The 23,011-nt window shown below is 45.0% G+C and overlaps 1 protein-coding gene across 1 annotated transcript in view; it reads left to right on the plus strand.

Moving 5' to 3' along the window:
- Positions 1–1,033: 1,033 nt before the first annotated feature.
- fam131ab (family with sequence similarity 131 member Ab) overlaps positions 1,034–23,011 on the plus strand; it is a 52,646-nt gene continuing 30,668 nt past the window's right edge. Inside the window, exon 1 of the mRNA XM_060942225.1 lies at positions 1,034–1,162. The gene's annotated coding sequence lies outside the window, so the exon portion shown is untranslated. The remainder of the gene's footprint in view (positions 1,163–23,011) is intronic.

Raw genomic sequence — 23,011 nt, forward strand, 5'->3', positions numbered from 1 at the left:
TTCATCTTTTTGTACAATGGCAACGGCACCTAATATCGACACTTTATCTCGAAATTTATGTGAAACCTTTGAACAGTGAAAAAAAGGATTATTTATTAAAACATTGTGTTGATGTTAATGCTATATATTTGACTTTCAGGCATAATTTTCATGCTACGTAATGAAACAATTTTATTTCTTGTGATCATCCAGAGAAATATCAGCGCAGATTTTTAGCTAGCTGGTATTTCACTAATGCCATGAACTAAGTGTTGTGATGATTCAGGAAATAAAACTGATTGATTATGTAAAATATTGGCTACTTTCAAAACATATACCTTAAATTAAAGTGTGGCATCAAGAAATAAAGAAAAGCATAATTTTATTTCATCAAAGTTTCATCATTTAAAATAAAAGTTAGTTGACTGAAATTTTGGTGCATCTCTAATGCTAAAATATTTATTTTTATACTGTATATTTATACATTTTAAAAACGATTAAAATATTCATGAAAACTGACATTTGCAAAAACTATATTACAGATGCTTTCATGCTTTAATGATTTTATTATGTTTTATGTTATTTGTATATTTTCTATTTTGCATATTTGTTTTACTTACATTTATTTACACATTTTCTTTTGGAGAGTGATGTCCTGCTTAAAGGAGATTGCAACATTAATTAATTAATTGACTGATTGATTTCCCTGAAAAGAAAAACAGTCCCAAAAATGTATGCAACCATACAAAAGGCTAAATAATAATAATAATAATAATTATTATTATTATTATTATTATTATTATTATTATTATAATCCAGAGCTTGGTTTTTGGCTTTTCAGTCTATTTATTTATTTATTTATTTAGTCTGGTGTATCCTGAATTTTTAATTTAAGATGGAATTTCAGAAGCACTCCAGTCACACCTCTCAGACCATTAAAGGAAATGAAGATTGAAGATTATATTCAGTCGATATCAGGTGTCGTGTCAGTACATTAGCATGCTATATGCTGTTATCCAACATGACAATGTTGTTTCTCTCCACAGTGGCGGGCGGACGGTTTCGCGTGGACTGGAGTGCTGAGAGTTCCTTATCCGACCTCGCACTTTTGGGCAGTAGCACACGCAGTGGTTTGTCACATCTCCTGAGTGTACCTTTCGAGGAGCTGGACCATTACCTCGAGGTGCCAGTGTTTCATTTTCAAAAGCTTTGTGTGTGTCAGAGTATCTGGAAATAGCAGCATCCTGAACTAGTGTTCTTTCAGCCGCCCACCACCAAGCCTCAAAGAGCTCCAGGAGCTGAGAGAACCGAACAAGTAGAAAAAGAGAACATCTCCCACACACCACTCGAGCCATTACAAAGAGCCACCAGAAATAGCAGTCTTTGTTATCTCACTGTGTGCACCAATCATGTGTCATTTTTGTTGTTCTGTAGTTAATTTATTTGCTAACGCTAACTTCGACACGTGATCAGTCACACTTACTGTTTCCTAGTAAACTACAAAAATAATTATTTGCTAAACTAAAAGTAGAAATTAATGAAATATTAGCTAAGAAATCGAGTTTAAAGCAAACACAGCACAGGAGATTTAGTAAACAAGATACTGTGTGTGGGCAGCATGGTGGTCTAGTGGTTAGCGCTGTTGCCTCACAGCAAGAAGGTCCGGGTTCGAGCCCCGTGGCCGGCGAGGGCCTTTCTGTGTGGAGTTTGCATGTTCTCCCCGTGTCCGCGTGGGTTTCCTTCAGGTGCTCCGGTTTCCCCCACAGTCCAAAGACATGCAGGTTAGGTTAACTGGTGACTCTAAATTGAGTGTGAATGGTTGTCTGTGTCTATTACCCCTTTTCCACAAAATCAGTTCCAGGGCTGGTTTGGGGCCAGTGCTGGTTCACAACTCGTTCAACTTGCAAGCCAGCTGAGAACCAGTTTGCTTTTCCATAGCTCGCGGTGCTAAGGAAAGCCACGTCAGTTACGTCATTGTATATGTCAGTTATGTCGCTACGTTTGCATAAACCTTGGCGCGAATATCGAAGCGAAAACAACACGGAAGAAGCAGCAGCAGCAACAACAATAATAATAATGGATGACTTCGCGTTTGTACAGCTGCTGCTTCTCATCGCTTAAAAATGGCAACCTTTCACGGTCTTGTTGTTGGTCTTAACAACTCGCCCCCCCCGCTGATGTAAGCAGTTCTTTCCTCTGGCCCAGCAGAGAATTGGTGCTAGCCTGGAACCGGTTTTTCTGGCCCCAGAGCCAGTGCTTTGTCAGTGGAAACAGAAAACCCGGTTCCAAACTAAGCACTGGCCCCGAACCAGCCCTGGAACTGCTTTGGTGGAAAAGGGGCATATGTGTCAGCCCTGTGATGACCTGGTGACTTGTCCAGGGTGTACCCCGCCTTTCGCCCGTAGTCAGCTGGGATAGGCTCCAGCTTGCCTGCGACCCTGTAGAACAGGATAAAGCGGCTAGAGATAATGAGATGAGATGAGATACCGTGTGTCTCAATTCACATACTCCTGTACTTACACTTGCTATTTTGAGTGTATCAGCGCAAGTATGACAAGTATGGAAACATGCCGTACCCAGATGGCGTACTCAAAACAGTCAAAATGTGTTGCACATTTCTCTCCCTCAGTGGTCACCATCTTGGCTACATAGCATAAGTGGAGGGACCATCTACTTATTTTCACTTGGTGGAGGGGCGTATTATCAACAATGATATCAACTTAATTTCCATGTCATGGGAAATATCTATACACAATACTAAATTATCATGTGATTGCTAGTAAATACCACATGATTTAGTGTTTAGCCTAAAAACCATAACACAAGAGACAGTTTATGGTTTAGTGCTTAGCCTAGCAAACAACAATATCATTTATAGCAACAGACAGTTTAGTGTTTAGCCTAATAAGTCAAGTTTATTTTTATAGTCCTTTTAACAATAAACATTGTTGCCAAGCAGCTTTACAGAATTAGAATGACTTTAAACATGAACTAATTTTATCCCTAATCTATCCCCAATGAGCAAGCCTGTGGTGATGGTGGCAAGGTAAAACTCCCTCAGATGGCATGAGGAAGAAACCTTGAGAGGAACCAGACTCAAAAGGGAGCCCATCCTCATTTGAGTGATAACAGACAACGTGATTATAACATTTTGAACAGTTTTAACATGAAGTCTGTTTTGTTGAAGTTATAAACTCTTCATTGATGGAAACTTGAGTGCAAAACTGTTCATGACAACTGCAGTCCTAAAGTTAGCAAGTCAACTGTAGTCCTCAGCCATAAAAGCATTACTGTAAGTGTCCAGAGCATCTTCTAAGTGTGACTTTCAACTGTCCAAATGGGGCCGTCCTCCACAGGGGCGATGTGATGAAACTCCAGCCAGACGTAGGGCATCAGGATGGATCAGGCAGATCCGAGGAGCAGAAGAGTCAGCATTTCAATCTCAGGATTGACATGTAACTCAGAGGGACGGGGGGGGGGGGACAGGTTGTTAGGTATGGCCAGTGTCACTGGATGAGTAAGAACAGTATACATTTTGCACTGAGCGCAAGCAGGGACTCAAGCAAAACTAACTATGACAGCATAACTAAAAGGGGAGAGCCACAGGCATGAGGGCGCCCCGAGACATAAAGCAGCCAGTCACTACACTGTCAACAAACTCAAGTGAGGGAGTGGGGGACTGACAGCATCCATACATCCCAGCTTACCAAAACACTCTATGCCTGAGGACCCTCCAGATTAGGGATGTTAACCGATGACCATTTGACCGGTGGTTGACCGAATCAACGTCAACCGGTTAATTTTTTTTTGGTTCTCGGTTAAAAAAAAAAAAATCAATCGTTTTGAAGCTGCTGATTTTGGAGCGGAGAACCTGGAATTCTGTGGTGTAAACGCTTGGGGCATGCCATGCGATGTAAGGACGACAGCTGACAAATCAGAAAAACCCATTCAGTCATGTCCCGCCGCCACTCGGCGAAAGAAAAGTGTAGACACAGGCTTTTTAGCTTACAAATTACTATTCTGTTTTTTTTTTTAATTATTATTAGAAGGCACATCGAGTTTAGTCCTGCCTTGGCCAGTGCATTCTGAAAGTATGTTTCGGTCTGTAGCCAACAATGCATGTTATTGCAGATCATATCTCTCCACACAAACTAAAGGCGCAGATGCCGACTTTTTCACGGCTCGGTGGTCGGTCAAGATTTTTTTTAGTTTTCGCCATCCCTACTCCAGATCTACTCCTTTACCTAATAGAATTAACAAAAAGCTTGACAAAACAGATATGTTTTCAGCCTAGACTTAAATGCTGAGATCGTGTCTGATTCCCGAACACTACTTGGAAGGCTGTTCCATAACTGTGGGGCTTTTTAAGAAAAGGCTCTGCCCCCTGATGTAGCCTTCACTATATGAGGTATCAGCAGATAGCCTGCACCTTTTGATCTAAGTAGGCGTGGTGGGTCATAAAGGACCAGAAGTTCGCTCAGGGACTGTGGCATGAGCCCATTCAGTATTTTATAAACAAAACAAAATTTGATTGGGAGCCAATACAATGTGGATATGACAGGGGTGAAGTGGTCATATTTTCTAGTTCTAGTAAGGACTGTTGCTGCTGCATTTTGAACTAACTGGAGCTTGTTTATACACTTATTGGAACATCCAGACAGTAAGGCATCACAATAATCCAACCTGGAGGTAATAAAAGCATAAACTAGTTTTTCTGCATCGTGTAGTGACATTAAATTTTTTAGCAATATTTCTGAGATGAAAGAAAGCTATCCGGGTAATTTTATCGATATGAGTTTCAAATGAAAGACTGGGGTCAATAATCACCCAAGGTCTTTTACTGTTGCACGTGAAGAAACAGAAAGGCCATCCAGAGTTACTGTATAATCAGAAAACCTACTTCTAGCTGCATGTGGTCCTAGTACAAGTACTTCTGTCTTGTCAGAGTTAAGCAGAAGGAAGTTAATAAGCATCCAGTGTCTCATGTCCTTTGCAAATTCCTCAATTCTACTGTTTCTCATCTGATTTTGCAGAAACATACAACTGTGTGTCATCAACATAACACTGGAAACTAATACCATGCTTACGAATAATATCACCCAGAGGTACAACCCCGATTCCAAAAAAGTTGGGACAAAGTACAAATTGTAAATAAAAACGGAATGCAATGATGTGGAAGTTTCAAAATTCCATATTTTATTCAGAATAGAACATAGATGACATATCAAATGTTTAAACTGAGAAAATGTATCATTTAAAGAGAAAAATTAGGTGATTTTAAATTTCATGACAACAACACATCTCAAAAAAGTTGGGACAAGGCCATGTTTACCACTGTGAGACATCCCCTTTTCTCTTTACAACAGTCTTGTTAGGGTTTTGCTGGGATTCGAACCTGGTTCGTTGGTGTGATAATCCAGCAAACCCCCACTAGGCCACCAGGGGGATGACTCAAATGCAGAGGCGTGAGGCGGAAGTAGAAAAAGAATCAAAAGGTTTATTTAAACTATATACACTATATACAGGGCAAAACAAAAGACAAAAAAAAACCAAAGAGTATAATCCAAAAGAAAAGCAAAGTGCAAAAATACAAAAGCTAAGAAGATCAAAAAACACAGTACAAAGGAAACTGGAGATAAACATAACAGCACAAAGACTCCGTGACAAGAGGACTGAACTCAGGGGTATAAATAGACAAACTAATTAAGGACACAGGTGAAGATAATTAGGCAATTAACACAAACTCAAAACACAGGAACAGTGGCGGCCTCTAGAGGCCAAAATGAACACGACATGAAAAGGAAATAACAGCGGCCTCTAGAGGCCAAAACAGTCCTAGTCCTAACAGGACCCCCCCCTCTAGGAGCGTCTCCTGACGTTCCCAGGGCGATCCGGATGGGCCGAATGGAAGTCCCGACATAGTTCTTTATCAAGGACATCCCGAGCAGGAACCCAGCAGCGCTCCTCAGGACCATAGCCCTCCCAGTCCACCAGATATTGCAACCCGCCGCGGACCCGGCGGGAGTCAAGCAGGCGATTCACAGTGAACACAGTCTGCCCCTGGAAGATGCGGGGGGGTGGGGGGTTCCTAGGGGCAGGGGCATACGTAGACGTCAGTACGGGCCGTAACAGGGAAACATGGAAAGTGGGGTTGATCCTCAGAGTCCGGGGCAACTGGAGCCGGTAGGAGACAGGGTTCACCCTGCGCACCACCTTGAAGGGGCCAATGTAGCGAGGAGCAAGCTTGCGGTTCTCCACCCGCAGTGGAAGGTCCTTAGTGGACAGCCAAACACGCTGCCCAGGGCGGAAAGCGTGTGCAGGTCTTCTATGGCGGTTGGCCTGAGTCTGGTTGGTTCTGGAGGTCTGTATGAGGGTCTTCCTGACCTTGCTCCAGGTCTTGCGACACCGTCTCACATATTGGTTGACCGAGGGCACCCCCGCGTCCTCCTCCTGGTCCGGGAACAGAGGTGGCTGGAACCCGAATTGGCACTGGAATGGCGACAGCTTGGTGGCCGATGACTGCAGGGTGTTGTGGGCGTACTCCGCCCATGGCAGCCAGGTGCTCCACGATGTCGGGTTATCCATAGCCAGGCCTCGCAGGGTGGTTTCCAGGTCCTGGTTGAGCCTCTCCGTCTGACCATTGGACTGTGGGTGAAACCCAGAGGAGAGGCTGGCAGTGGCTCCGATGACCTTGCAGAACCCGTGCCACACTCGGGAGGAGAACTGGGGCCCTCGGTCTGAGACGATGTCCTGTGGAAGACCAAAGACTCGGAAGACATGATTAAACAAAAGTTTCGCAGTTTCAAGAGCAGAGGGGAGTTTGCACAGTGGTATGAAGCGGCAGGCCTTGGAGAATCTGTCAACTAAGACCAAAATGACCGTGTTACCTTGTGACTCAGGGAGACCCGTGATAAAGTCGACTGCCACGTGGGACCAGGGACGCCGGGGAATGGTCAGAGGATGCAGGAGACCCTGGGGACGCTGTCGTGGGTTCTTGGTTCTGGTGCAAACCTCACAGGACAGGACAAATGACCTTACTTCCTTTTCCATGTTAGGCCACCAGAAGCGTCTTTTCAGGAAGTCCAGGGTCCTCCGAGCTCCCGGGTGGGCGGTGAGAGGGGAAGAGTGACCCCACTGGAGAACCTTGGCCCGGGCTTGATGTGGGACGTACAAGAGGCCTGGTGGCCCCGTCCCAGGACCGGGGTCCTGGCGTTGGGCTCGTCGGACAGCCTCCTCAATACCCCAGCGGACAGGGGCCACAATCCGGGACACAGGGATAATAGGCCCGACTTCATTCTCCCTGTTAGTGGCAGAGAACAGTCTGGACAGTGCGTCAGGTTTGGTGTTCTTGGAGCCGGGGCGGTATGAGAGGGTGAAGTCAAACCGACTGAAAAACAGGGCCCACCTAGCCTGTCGAGGGTTCAGTCTCTTGGCTTGCTGGAGGTACTCCAGGTTCTTGTGGTCAGTCCAAACCAGGAATGGATGTTGTGCTCCCTCCAGCCAGTGCCTCCACTCCTCAAGGGCCAGTTTGACCGCTAGCAGTTCTCGATCCCCCACATCGTACCGGGACTCAGCAGGACTCAGGCGGTGGGAGAAGTAAGCGCAGGGGTGCAGCTTTCCTTCCGAACGTTGAGAGAGCACCGCGCCGACACCACTGTCCGAGGCGTCCACCTCCACGATGAATGGTTGGGAGGTGTCCGGGAGAACCAGAATGGGTGCCGTGCAGAAGCGGTCCTTGAGGTCTTTGAACGCCTTTTCTGCCTGAGGAGACCAGCCATAAGATCCACCTGTCCCTTTGGTGAGGTCTGACATGGGTGCTGCCACAGAACTGAAGTTCCTGATGAACTTGCGGTAGAAGTTAGCGAATCCTAAGAACCGCTGAACCTCCTTAACGGACTTGGGAGTAGGCCAATCCCGGACGGCCAGGGTCTTGGCAGGGTCCATTTGGAGTTGGCCTGTCCGTACAATAAATCCCAGAAAGGAGACCTCGGGAACATGAAATTCGCATTTCTGGGCCTTGGCGAACAGATTGTTCTGTAGCAGCCTCTGGAGAACCTGGCGGACATGGTGGCGGTGCTCCTGCACGGTCTTGGAAAAGATAAGGATGTCGTCGAGGTAGACAAAAACGTATAGGTTAATCATGTCCCTTAAGACGTCGTTGATTAGGGCCTGAAAAACAGCTGGTGCGTTGGTGAGTCCGAAGGGCATCACCTGGTATTCGTAGTGCCCAGACGGGGTGTTAAAGGCAGTCTTCCACTCGTCTCCCTGTCGGATACGGATGAGGTGGTATGCGTTCCGTAGGTCCAACTTGGTGAAGACGGTGGCGCCTTGGAGCAGGTCGAAAGCTGTGGACATCAGCGGAAGGGGATATCGGTTGCGTACAGTGATCTTATTCAGGCCCCTGTAATCAATACATGGTCGGAGCCCCCCATCTTTCTTGCCGACAAAGAAGAAGCCGGCTCCAGCAGGTGAAGTGGAGGGTCGAATAAACCCAGAGACCAGGGCATCTTTGAGGTATTCCTCCATGGCCTTGCGTTCTGGCTGAGAGAGTGAAAACAGTCTGCCACGAGGAGGGGTAGTCCCAGGGAGCAAGTCGATGGCACAGTCGTAGGCCCGGTGCGGAGGAAGAACAGCGGCCCTGCTCTTGCTGAATACCTCCTTGAGATCCCAGTACTCTGTGGGAACTTGAGATAACTCGGTGAGATCAGGGGGCTCGGCAGGAGACACAGGAGAGCTAGAGAGCAGACAAGAGGCATGGCATGCAGGGCCCCATTCCACAACCTGGCTTGTTACCCAGTCTATGCGAGGGTTGTGGCGAGTAAGCCAAGGAAGGCCTAGAATAACTGGGAACTCAGGTGAAGGAATCAGGTGCAGGGATATTTCTTCCTTGTGACCTTGAGACTGGAGGAAAACTGGAGAAGTAACTTGGGTGACTCTTCCATCACCTAACGCTTGGCCATCGAGGGCAGACACAGACAGTGGGACTTCAAGAGGTGCAGTCGGAATATTGATGCTTTGGGCGAAGTGAATATCCATAAAGTTCCCAGCCGCCCCTGAGTCTATCAAAGCTTGGTGGCGTTCTCTCATCCTGTTGTCCAGACGAATAGCATGTGAGATGAGGGTTTCGAGGTCACTTGGGCATCCAATAGAGGCCAGACCGTCCTTGATGGGGTCAGACAGACCATGGTGGAAGGCTGACACCAGGGCAGTCTCGTTCCATCCACTTACTGCTGCGAGTGTTCGGAACGAGATGGCGTAATCTGCGACGCTTCCTCCTTGCCAGATGGACATGAGCTTTCGGGCTGCGTCGGTACTGATGTCTGCCTGATCGAAGACCCGAAGCATCTCTTCAGAAAACAGCTGGAAATCAAAGCACTCAGGTCCCTGTCTTTGCCAGATAGCAGTAGCCCAGGCTCGCGCCTTACCAGCTAATAAGGTGATCACAAAGGCAATCTTGCGGCGATCCGTAGTGTAGGTGGTAGGCTGAAGCTCAAAGGTGAGTTGACACTGGGTAAGGAACTCTCGGCACTCACTGTGCTTGCCGTCATACCTCTGTGGTGCAGGAAGGCTGGGTTCGCGAGGTGAAGAAGGCAGCATTGCAGGAGGCACTGGAGCAGGAGTGGGAGCTGGATCAGGAGCAGGAACTGGATCAGGAGCAGGAGATGCAGGCAGAGATGTCAGCTGTGCCAGGGTTTTCCCAATTTGCTGAAGCAGTTCCTCGTGGCGAGCGAGGGCCTCACGTTGGCTGGTGAGCGTACGTCCATGAGCGTCCATGGTCGCTCCGAAGCGTGTCAAAGCTGCCATAATTCCCTGAAGGTTGGCCGGGTAGACAGTTGAAGCAGCCTCTGCTGAGTCGGTCATGACGGAGTCTTTCTGTTAGGGTTTTGCTGGGATTCGAACCTGGTTCGTTGGTGTGATAATCCAGCAAACCCCCACTAGGCCACCAGGGGGATGACTCAAATGCAGAGGCGTGAGGCGGAAGTAGAAAAAGAATCAAAAGGTTTATTTAAACTATATACACTATATACAGGGCAAAACAAAAGACAAAAAAAAACCAAAGAGTATAATCCAAAAGAAAAGCAAAGTGCAAAAATACAAAAGCTAAGAAGATCAAAAAACACAGTACAAAGGAAACTGGAGATAAACATAACAGCACAAAGACTCCGTGACAAGAGGACTGAACTCAGGGGTATAAATAGACAAACTAATTAAGGACACAGGTGAAGATAATTAGGCAATTAACACAAACTCAAAACACAGGAACAGTGGCGGCCTCTAGAGGCCAAAATGAACACGACATGAAAAGGAAATAACAGCGGCCTCTAGAGGCCAAAACAGTCCTAGTCCTAACAAGTCTGTAAACGTCTGGGGACTGAGGAGACAAGTTGCTCAAGTTTAGGGATAGGAATGTTAACCCATTCTTGTCGAATGTAGGATTCTAGTTGCTCGACTGTCTTAGGTCTTTTTTGTCGTATCTTCCGTTTTATGATGCGCCAAATGTTTTCTATGGGTGAAAGATCTGGACTGCAGGCTGGCCAGTTCAGTACCCGGACCCTTCTACACAGCCATGATGCTGTAATTGATGCAGTATGTGGTTTGGCATTGTCATGTTGGAAAATGCAAGGTCTTCCCTGAAAGAGACGTCATCTGGATGGGAGCATATGTTGCTCTAGAACCTGGATATACCTTTCAGCATTGATGGTGTCTTTCCAGATGTGTAAGCTGCCCATGCCACACGCACTAATGCAACCCCATGCCATCAGAGATGCAGGCTTCTGAACTGAGCGCTGATAACAACTTGGGTCGTCCTTCTCCTCTTTAGTCCGAATTACACGGCGTCCCTGATTTCCATAAAGAACTTCAAATTTTGATTCATCTGACCACAGAACAGTTTTCCACTTTGCCACAGTCAATTTTAAATGAGCCTTGGCCCAGAGAAGATGTCTGTGCTTCTGGATCGTGTTTACATACAGCTTCTTCTTTGAACTATAGAGTTTTAGCTGGCAACGGCGGATGGCACGGTGAATTGTGTTCACAGATAATGTTCTCTGGAAATATTCCTGAGCCCATTTTGTGATTTCCAATACAGAAGCATGCCTGTATGTGATGCAGTGCCGTCTAAGGGCCTGAAGATCATGGGCACCCAGTATGGTTTTCCGGCCTTGACCCTTACGCACAGAGATTCTTCCAGATTCTCTGAATCTTTTGATGATGTTATGCACTGTAGATGATGATATGTTCAAACTCTTTGCAATTTTACACTGTCAAACTCCTTTCTGATATTGCTCCACTATTTGTCAGTGCAGAATTAGGGGGATTGGTGATCCTCTTCCCATCTTTACTTCTGAGAGCTGCTGCCACTCCAAGATGCTCTTTTTATACCCAGTCATGTTAATGACCTATTGCCAATTGACCTAATGAGTTGCAATTTGGTCCTCAAGCTGTTCCTTTTTTGTACCTTTAACTTTTCCAGCCTCTTATTGCCCCTGTCCCAACTTTTTTGAGATGTGCTGCTGTCATGAAATTTCAAATGAGCCAATATTTGGCATGAAATTTCAAAATGTCTCACTTTCGACATTTGATATGTTGTCTATGTTTTATTGTGAATACAATATCAGTTTTTGAGATTTGTAAATTATTACATTCCGTTTTTATTTAAAATTTGTACTTTGTCCCAACTTTTTTGGAATCGGGGTTGTAACATATATAAAGAAAAAAGCAGAGGGCCTAAGACAGAACCTTGTGGAACACCAAACTTTACTTCAGTATGTCTAGGAAAATCACCATTTACATCAACATACTGATAGTGATCAGTTAAAAAGAGCTGAGCCAGGAGAGGGCCATTCCCTTAACTCCCACAACATTTTCTCGTCTATCCAAAAGAATGGAATGATCAATGGTATCAAATGCTGCACTAAGGTCAAGCAACACAAGCAGCAAGACACAGCCCTGATCAGATGCCAATGGTAGGTAATTTACTACTTTAACCAGTGCTGTCTCTGTGCTATGATTAGGTCTAAATCCTGACTGATACATTTCATGGATGTTATTCCTATGTAAATATGAGCATAACTGCTGTGCCACAGCTTTTTTTGGATCTTGGAGATAAAGGGGAGGTTTGATATTGGCTGATAATTGGGCAGCTGACAGGGATCAAGGTCAGTTTTTTTTTTTATCAGGGGTTTTATAACTGCAAGTTTAAAGGATTTGGGTACATAGCCAATCCTAAGAGAATAATTTATTATTTTTAGAAGTGGTTCAATTACTTCAGGTATTATTTGTTTGAATAGACGTGTAGGTAAGGGATCTAGTACACAAGTTGAGACTTTTGATGCGGAGATTAATGAAAGTAGTTCAATTTCTCTAAGGGGAGTAAAACATTCTAATTGCTGATCTGATACAGTTATATTGTTAACTACAGGGTCACTTACATTGTCTGACCTTAAATTAGTAGTTTAAATTTATTGTTGGATATTTTCAATTTTGTCATTAAAAAAATTAATGAAGTCGTTGCTACTACATACTGCAGGTGTGCATGTGTCTGTAGTGGACTTATTCCTGGTTAATTTTGCTACAGTATTAAATAAGAATCTAGGATTATTTTTGTTATCTTCTATTAGGGGAGAGCGATATGTTGATCTAGCAGCACTAAGAGCTTTTCTATACTTCAGGAAGCTCTCCTTCCAAGCTAATTTGAACGCTACCAATTTTGTTTGACACCATTTACATTACAATTTTCATGTAGTCTGTTTTAAAGTGCGAGTGTCATTATTATACCAGGGTGCTAATTTTTTCTCTCTGATCATTTTCCTTTTAAGAGGAGCCACACGATCTAACGTATAGCGGAACTTTGATTCTAAGCATTCAGCTGCCTGATCAAGTTCTGTGGGGGCTGACAGTGACCCAATCAAAGTTGATAACTCTGGGAGATCATTTATAAAGCTCTGTGCAGTAGTTGATGTGAATGTACGTTTAATACAGTAGAGTGGTGAGGTGCATATATTACTCAGACATATTTTAAATGAGATGAGATAATGATCTGAGATTACTTCAGACTGTGGAAGTGTGACTATATTTTCTATGTTTAACCCGAATGTTAGTATTAGATTGAGAGTGTGGCCACCATCATGGGTCGGTCCTATGACACTCTGATTAACCCCTACTGAATCTAAAATGGACACAAGGGTTTTCTGGGTTATCAAAGTGAATATTAAAATCTCCCACAACTAAATCTTTGTCTAAGGAAATAACCAGATCTGAGATAAAATCTGCAAATTCAGAAAGAAACTCAGAATATAGCCCCGGGGCCTGTAAAAAATAAGTCATGGAATTAACTGGGTAGACTTATTTTTCAAGGCTACGTACATTATATTAGTATGAAGAACTTCAAATGTATTAAATTTATAACCAGGTTTTTGTGTTACACCTGGATAATCATTATAAATAACCGTGACGCCTCCTCCTCTGCCAGTTAGATGAGGCTGATGTATATAACTGTATCCAGGAGGACTAGCTTTATTTAATGCTTTATTTAATGCTTTTATTCATTTGGCTTCATCCATGTTTCAGTCAAACACAGTACATTGAACTCCTGATCAGTAATAAGTTCATTCACAATTAGTGCTTTAGATGTAAGAGATCTAGTATTTAATAGCCATACCTTTAGATCAAAGGTGCTGGCAGCAGCTGTACAGTCAGTATGATTTAATTTTATATTGATTAGGTTACTGGAACAAACTCTCTGAAAATTTCTACCTTTTTGTTGAGCTTGGGGAACAGACACAGTCTCGATGTAGTGGACCCTGAGTGACGACTCTGTGCAGCTAGCAGACAGTTGATTTAGTCTGTTCATCTGCTTCCTGGCCTTGGCTCTGGATTGTCAGAAGTTAACTAGACCTGTTCTGAGACTATGAGCTATACTGCAGAAAATGAGAGCAGCACCTTCCCAAGTGGGATGGATACTGTCCCGCCCTAACAGGCCAGCAATGCCCTTAAAATTAGTCCAATTGTCTATAAAGCCCACACTGTTTTCAGAGCACCACCTGAACAACCAGCAGTTTCGTGACCATAACCTGCTGTAAGCTATATCGCCACACCACATTGGGATGGGGCCAGAGCATACTACGGCATCGGACATCGCCTTCACTAATTTAAACACCTCTACAAAGTTACTCTTAGTAACCTCAGACTGATGAAGGCATATATCATTCGCTCCTACATGGATAACTATTTCTGAGAACCTGTACTTGCCTGGGACCCTAAGATTACCTGCTATGTCCAGCGCCCTGGCTCCCGGTTTATACCTGACTAAAGCTGCTGGTGCCCCTAAAGGCCTAGCTACTTTCACATGCCATATGATAGAGTCCCCTATAACCAGTGCTCTTTCAGGTTTCTCAGCAGGTGCATCACTGAGGAGGGCAAACCTGTTCGACACATGAAGCGGAGAGGAGTGTTGCTTCCGTGGGTGAGCCTCAGCAGTAGCTTTGGCTCTACGCTTATACCGCCGAGTTGTCACCCATTCGCCCTGCTGTGATGGCTCTAATGCCGGAGTTGGGGGATTACTAACTCCACCTAGGGCATCCAGACTTTCCCCTGCAGAAACTACACTGTTCTCATTCTCACTAGCCCTCTCTAAAGCCTTGCCATGTAAAGCCTTGTACAATACTCAGCCCAGCATTTCTGGATGGTCTCTAAGTGTTATACCTTTGCTGTCGTTGATAACATCTGATCTTGCTGTCCATCTCCCAGGCATTTCCTTGAATAACTTGAATACCTTTTTTTAGGTTTCCTTTTTCTCGTTCCAGATCTTCACAATTGTTTTCCCGGAATTCTCGCATGTCCCTTCTTGTTTCTCGGTTGAAGTCTCTGTTCAGTTGGGTCCATTTTTCATGATCACCAGATGCTTTTGCTGTTCTCCTCTCTCTTGCTATCTCTATGGTGTTGTCCTTAAGCCAAATTTTTTCTTTCTTTTCTCCTTGGGATATATTCTTTAGCGACCTGGCGACTTGTCCAGGGTGTACCCCGCCTTTCGCCTGTAGTCAGCTGGGATAGGCTCCAGCTTGCCTGCAACCCTGTAGAACAGGATAAAGCGGCTAGAGATAATGAGATGAGATGAGATATATTCTTTAGCGACCTGGCGACTTGTCCAGGGTGTACCCCACCTTTCGCCCATAGTCAGCTGGGATAGGCTCCAGCTTGCCTGTGACCCTGTAGAACAGGATAAAGCGGCTAGAGATAATGAGATGAGATAATGAGATATATTCTTTAGCTGTCTTTTTGATGACCTCTGACATCTTGCCCCAAAGTTCCTCAGGTGTGCATTCCTCTTCCACGTATTCCAGCAGAGGACTGAATCTGTTGCAGATCTCATTATTGAATTTAGGTGGTATGGCTTGTACATCAAATCTTATTGGTATTGTTTGATTTGACTTGGTTGCTTTTAGGTGGCTCTTCAATTTTGCCAGGAGCAGTTGATGGTCACTGCCACAATCTGCACTTGGTCTGGTCTTTACATTCTCCAGAGTGGATCTCCATCTTCTGTTTATTAGGATGTAATCAATCTGATTGGTTTTTCTATTGCCTGGACTTCTCCATGTAAAAAGTCTTCGTGGATGGTGTTCGATGAGGGTGTTGCCAATCATTAAGTCATTGCTGTTGCATAAGTCGATCAGTTGTTCTCCTCAATCATTTTGATCTCCCAGACCATGCTGACTGACTGTTTGGGATGGAGTTGTTAACTTCCCAACTTTGGCATTTCAGTCTCCCATTATTATGAGCATATCTCTTGCTGGTAGATGATCGATGGTTGTCTGCAATTTCTCATAGAATTCATTCAGGATGTCTTCAGGTGTATCTGCTGTTGATGGGTAGCTTTGAACAAGTGAGATGTTGATTGGGTTTGGTTTCAGCCTTGCTGTGATGATTCTAGGGCTGATTGGGCTATAGCCAATGAGTGATTTTGCCATGGTCTTATTCAGGATGAATGCAACTCCTTCTCTCCTTGGGCCAGTGTCTTTACCTGAGTATATCATGATGTCTCCACTCTCTGTCTCAAAGTGTCCTTGGCCCATTATCCAATGTTTGGCAATTCCCAGGATTTTGATGTTCATGCATTTAATTTCACTTGTAATGATGTTAAGTTTGCCTGTTGTCAAGCTTTTCACATTCCATGAGATGTAAGGTTGTCAGAAGGCAAACCCTGCTTCTTCCTGTGCTGAGACCTTCCAGTTTGGAAATTCCCTTATTGGGCTTTGTTTCCGAACCTTCATCCTTGTCAGCCCTCTTGGAAGCAGGTGCTGCCTCTTCCCCAGTCACTCTTTGGACGTCAACCAGCCTGCAGGGCACACCGGTTGACATCATATCACAAATGTTGTGTTGAGCCTTCATTTGACTGACAAAACCAACATAGTATGGTGGGTGGTCAGGTCCTTCCATACCGCAGGCCCTCCTAACTGGGGCATGATCCTCCTTACTCGGATCTGAGATTGCTTACCATTGTCCTATATCTTGGAGGACCTCTGCCAACCGTCTCTGACATTCACACTGCTGCCTGTGTATGTACTATTTATGCCATGGCTGGCTCCCTGAGCAGGTGCTACCCCTCTGGGACAGAGGGGACCTGGGAGTAGAGGCGACTAAGGGGCCACTCCACTTTCCCCAAAGCCACAGCTGCCATACTAGGCCTCATCTCTGGATGCGGTTTAAAGTCTTACCCAGGAGTACGTGATCAAATTAAACAGTTTGTATTGGTTACAAAAGGATTATTTTTCAAAATTCCACAACATGAGTGTAGAATACTGCAGTATAAAGTTTGAGTGGAGTGTGAAGTTATAATATTTTCTACTTTTAAAAAGTAAGGAGACATGGAGAGATTAGATTAGATTAGATTAGATTAGATTAGATTAGATTAGATTAGATTAGATTAGATTAGATTAGATAAAACTTTATTCATCCCTTTGGGAGGGTTCCCTCAGGGAAATTAAGATTCCAGCAGCATCATTACAGATAAACAGAGAAAAGAAATAGAGAAAAACTTCTAGATAAATTAAGTATTTACATATACAAATATAAAAAGAATAAGATACGGTATGGGGAAGAGACGAAGGGGGAGAGAGAGGAGGGAAAAAAAGGGAAGGGGGGCAGCAGGAGAGATATTGCACTTTATATTGCACATTGTCCGGTATTGCTTATTGTTAGGCTAGGCTACTGCTCCTTCCCATCCTCTGTCCTCCTGTTACCCCTCCTCCCCCCCAGAGAGGAGTTGTACAGTCTGATGGCATGAGGGACAAAGGAGTTTGAGTCTGTTCATCCTGCACTTGGGAAGGAGCATTCTGTCACTGAACAGACTCCTCTGGTTGCTGATGATGGTGTGCAGAGGGTGACTGGCATCGTCCATGATGTTCAATAGTTTGTCCATCGACCTTTTCTCTGTCACCATCACCAGAGGGTCCAGCTTCATGCCGACCACAGAGCCAGCCCGCCTGATCAGTTTGTCCAGTCTGGATGTGTCCTTCTTGGATGTGCTGCCCCCCTCAGCACACCACGGTGTAAAACAGGACACTGGCGACCACAGACTGATAGAACATCCACAGGAGTTTCCTGCAGATGTTAAAGGACTGCAGCAGAGCTGGTTCCGACCTCCATGGGGCCCTAGGCAAGATTCTGCTAAGGGGCCCTCTTAACTGAACCCAAAAATGTTCAACAGTCGCACCTGACACCCAGTGCTTCCACTCATCCCCCCCTTTAAACATATTGCACTAGTGTCGCCACCTGTTGGTCTAACTCCAAATAAATACAGACCAAATCAAATCGAACTAAATGTGTAACAAATTACTCACCATTAAAAATGTCCCTTTCTGCACTTTCTGGATGCAAAATCATCAATAATGTCATCATATGATATTTGCTTCCCCACATCATGGTTGATGCTCATGATGGCCAAACCACTCAGACGTTCCTGAGACATGGAAGATCTCAGATAGTTTTTGATCATTTTTAACTTGCTGAAGCTCCTCTCAGCTGAGGCAACTGTCACAGGCAGAGTGACAGCAATTCTCAGGGCTATCCAAAGGTTAGGATAGAGTTCCTCCAGCTTTTTCTCACAAAGGAAAGAAAGCAGCTCAAAGGCAGTCATATTAGCTGATGGTAGGTCAGGTAAATTCTTGATTTTGTTTGCCAGATCAACTCCACTGATGTCACAGTCTTGGTTGAAGGTCAGAGTTTTCTCAAGTTCCATACACTGAGCCTTTAAGGAGTCACTGGACATCTGACATGCAGTGCTGAAGTTCAGCACTACTCCATATTTAGTCTTCACCTCAGAGCATTTTTTAAGGATTTTCCACTAGGAGACCAACTGGTCTGGGCAATACAATCACAGGCCCCAGAATCCATGTGGCTGCACCACTGCGGCATATTCTGTGATGCAAAATGGTTCACCAATCACCATACAGACAAACACACTACAGTGACTACACAGCTATCAAGAGCAATACCAAGCACAAATGTTATGTCAAAGACACTCAAAGTTACACAGTAATGACATCAGATTCTGACATCAGCCATCTCAGTAACCAAATTTTAGTTTTGTTTTTCTTAACCAACATGATCTTGTGTGTATATCTTATAACATAGATCTTCGTTTTCCTTGTTAAATGTATACTTACATGGTACTTGGTTAATTAATTGCAACTGATTGAACCAAATGATAAGACATAACTTGGTTTAAAATTTGGTCTCCCAGTGAAGCTGGTTTGGCATTGACTAGGAGACCAAATCTGGCCACTGGGAGACCATTTGGTCTCCCAGTAACTATGTTAAAAAATGCTCTGCTTCACCTGGTTCAGAGTTTCAAATCGTTCATCAATGGATGCTATTGTGGAGTCAACCACAATGTTGAAGAAGTAAAATATAGATAAGGCTACTATTAATTCAGCTCCATCAAATTGGCTGCACTTGTTTTACCTTCAGATACTGTACTTAAAATGTAGGTGATTTAGATTATTATTTAGCCTATTTAGCACCATTGTCATAATATTTCACGAGTTTTATTTATTCACTAATATATTTGCATCTATATTTGCCTGTGGGCTATCCAAGCAAACAAAATTCAATCTTAGTAAATATTTATCCATTACTTTCCATTTTGTATAAGTGCAGTTGTAACTACACTCAGAACGATTGATATAATACTGAAATTGTAGAAGCCAGCAAGACACACACGGAGACCGTCCGGGGTTCACCCAGGGCTCACCGCCTTGTTATGTAGGTCAAACACCGACTAGCCCTGTCCCTCCCACCCGGAGAGGAGAGTTACCTGACTGCTGTTCCCGCTGTTCATTTTCATGCAGTTTCTTTTTCCTTTTTTCACTCCCCAAGGGATAACTCCGCTTCATCTTGCTAGGTTGATGCACATGCACTGGGAATCTGATGTGCGCGAGCAGCGCGACGGACGGTCACGTCGTCACGTTTTTTTTCCCCCCACGGGGCCTCTATGAGTTTGCGGGGCCCTACGCAACGTGCGTAGTGTGCGTATTGGGTGAACCGGTACTGGACCGCAGCCTCCTAAGGAAGTATAGCCTGCTCTGTCCCTTCCTGTATAAGTGACTGGTGTTGCAAGTCCAGTCCAGCTTGCTGTCCAGCCACAACCCAAGGTACTTGTAGGAATCCACAGCCTCCACCTCGACTCCCTCGATCAGAACTGGTTGTGACTTTGAAGATGCAAACTCCACACAGAAAGGCCCCGGTAGACCAGAAGGTTCGAACACAGAACCCACTTGCTGTGAGGTGAAAGTGTAAACCATGCCACCCTGATTAATTATTAATTCATATAAATTAATTAGGATAGAGCCAGGAGACTTGGGATGAGGGAGACTTGGGACAGTTTGTATTCCCATAAATTAATTTCAACCAATCAAGTTTTAGATTCCATCAGAAGTTAGATGTTGCCCCTTAGAGAAACCGACTTCCTTTCGAGCCATGAAGTGTGACACTGCAGTAAGGTTTGTGCAGTTCAATATTTTATCAACCAAAAACTTGTATTTTCTCCTTCACCTCCACCTCCATTCTATGGTGTAATGTATGTTGGAGAATTGGGGATTTGTTAGGAATTAAAGTGTAGCCCAGAGTTACCAGATATAGTATAATTTATTAAACTTAAATTCTGGGGAGGAACATTTAAGGATTTATTTCATGTTACAGGTTTTTCCTTGTGGTTTGCAAATATAAAATAGTTTAAAAATGTTGTTAAAAATGTGGGCGTGTCTCTGCATAAGGATTAAACATTTCATTCCTTGAGAACGGAACTGTACTGTCTCATCAGGTTTTGGGTAAACTGACATTTTTCTCTTGCTGTATCAGCATTGTGTGTTCATACAGTTCATATGGTACAAATTTTGCTAATAAATAAAAAATTAACATGTAGGCCTAGGTATTTTATTTTTGTCCCATGTTTCCCCTCAGTGTCCCATGTCTCTCTACAAAACATAATGACAGAAAAAGTGAAGCCTGAAGGTCGGTATCTGTGACAAGCCGATAAACTAATGTTGTGCTAAGAGTGTACAGTAAATACTGAATGTGACGCTCCCTGCCAGGGCTTAATTTGAGCCGGAACATGACGGAACAAAATCCGGAACCTCCGTCGTCGGATCCGGCAGCTATTTTCATTTCATTCGATGTTCCGGCAGCTATTTAAATGGATCAGATCACCTCCATGACCATCACAAAGGGAAAAAAATCAAACAATAAATTAAATAAATAAGTAAATAAAAATGGGCGGCACGGTGGTGTAGTGGTTAGCGCTGTCGCCTCACAGCAAGAAGGTCCGGGTTCAAGCCCCGTGGCCGGCGAGGGCCTTTCTGTGCGGAGTTTGCATGTTCTCCCCGTGTCTGCTTGGGTTTCCTCCGGGTGCTCCGGTTTACCCCACAGTCCAAAGACATGCAGGTTAGGTTAACTGGTGACTCTAAATTGACCGTAGGTGTGAATGGTTGTCTGTGTCTATGTGTCAGCCCTGTGATGATCTGGCGACTTGTCCAGGGTGTACCCCGCCTTTCGCCCGTATTCAGCTGGGATAGGCTCCAGCTTGCCTGCGACCCTGTAGAAGGATAAAGCGGCTAGAGATAATGAGATGAGATGAGTAAATAAAAATGGGCGGCACGGTGGTGTAGTGGTTAGCGCTGTCGCCTCACAGCAAGAAGGTCCGGGTTCGAGCCCCGTGGCCAGCGAGGGCCTTTCTGTGCGGAGTTTGCATGTTCTCCCCGTGTCTGCTTGGGTTTCCTCCGGGTGCTCCGGTTTCCCCCACAGTCCAAAGACATGCAGGTTAGGTTAACTGGTGACTCTAAATTGACCGTAGGTGTGAATGTGAGTGTGAATGGTTGTCTGTGTCTATGTGTCAGCCCTGTGATGACCTGGCGACTTGTCCAGGGTGTACCCCGCCTTTTGCCCGTAGTCAGCTGGGATAGGCTCCAGCTTGCCTGCAACCCTGTAGAAGGATAGAGCGGCTAGAGATAATGAGATGAGATGAGTCAATAAAAATGTGTTTAGTGTTCGGTTTTGATTTTGATATCTGTTGTTGATTTCTCTCCTATGACATCCACAAAATCTATGCGGGGGGGACATGGGGTATATACTTCCGCTCAATAGAACACCGGGTTTTTTTGTAGCCGTTAGCTTGCGCTGTGGAAAAAACAAAGAAAGCTTACTAAAATTTTTCAAAGTCCCAGGACAGCCGGATCCTAAACGACCTAAAATGGACGACGTTGGACACAGTGACACTGCACTAGCACCTGCTGCAAGTGTACCAGACTCATACGTAAAAATGCATTTTAGTTGTATTCAGCGTCACTTTTTATATATGGCTCTCACGAAAATGTATTTGAAAATATGTGGCTTTCATGGCTCTCTCAGCCAAAAAGGTTCCCGACCCCTGCCTTAACGTATGTGTGGAGAGCGAGAGTGAACTTGAGTGCCTGTTTGGAGAACATTCTGAGCGTTGTCCATTGTTGTTCAGGATTTGATAACTGGTGCTGTTGCAATACATGTCATGCAATAGGCGTGTGTGCGTAAAGTTATAGTAAACCGCCTTTTTTTTTTTTTTTTTGAGTCGCCGGACCCACCCACCTCGTGCGTTCTGGCCCGGGACCTCCCACTTCACAAATTAAGCACTGCTCCCTGCACAGAATTTCACACAATCTACAAAAGCTGAAAACTGGTCCCAGGTCTCCCCGCTCTCTCCTACATAATAAAAACACGAGTCTGACAAAAAGCATCTAAAATACAGCATCAGCGTGCAGCAGGGAGCAGTGCTGCTCTCTGAGGACAGAGAGAAGAGATTTTGATTTGGAGCCAAAGAATTGAACTGGGGGTGGCACGGTGGTGTAGTGGTTAGCGCTGTCGCCTCACAGCAAGAAGGTCCTGGGTTCGAGCCCCGGGGCCGGCGAGGGCCTTTCTGTGTGGAGTTTGCATGTTCTCCCCGTGTCCGCGTGGGTTTCCTCCGGGTGCTCCGGTTTCCCCCACAGTCCAAAGACATGCAGGTTAGGTTAACTGGTGACTCTAAATTGACCGTAGGTGTGAATGTGAGTGTGAATGGTTGTCTGTGTCTATGTGTCAGCCCTGTGATGACCTGGCGACTTGTCCAGGGTGTACCCCGCCTTTCGCCCGTAGTCAGCTGGGATAGGCTCCAGCTTGCCTGCGACCCTGTAGAAGGATAAAGCGGCTCGAGATAATGAGATGAGATGAGATGAGATGAGATGAGAATTGAACTATAACCGTTCGATGTGACGTGACGTGACATGCGTGACGTCATTCCGGGCATCGCGGCGACACGAGTTGTCCCAGAGACGTCTCTAACCAACCCCCCCCCCCCCCCCCCCCAAATCCCCGTCAACCCCGGGGAGACATCTGTTCCATGGTGACTGGTTGCTATAGAAATGCTCGTTTTTCGGAGACAGAATTAGAGACCGGGAGGGAGGGGGGACGGGTCGTTAACCGAACGGCGACGTGGCATGTCTGCTGTGAGGAGCGATCTGGTCTCGTGCTG

The sequence above is a fragment of the Neoarius graeffei genome, chromosome 16 (genome assembly GCF_027579695.1).
Source record: "Neoarius graeffei isolate fNeoGra1 chromosome 16, fNeoGra1.pri, whole genome shotgun sequence".
Classification (NCBI taxonomy): Eukaryota; Metazoa; Chordata; class Actinopteri; order Siluriformes; family Ariidae; genus Neoarius; species Neoarius graeffei.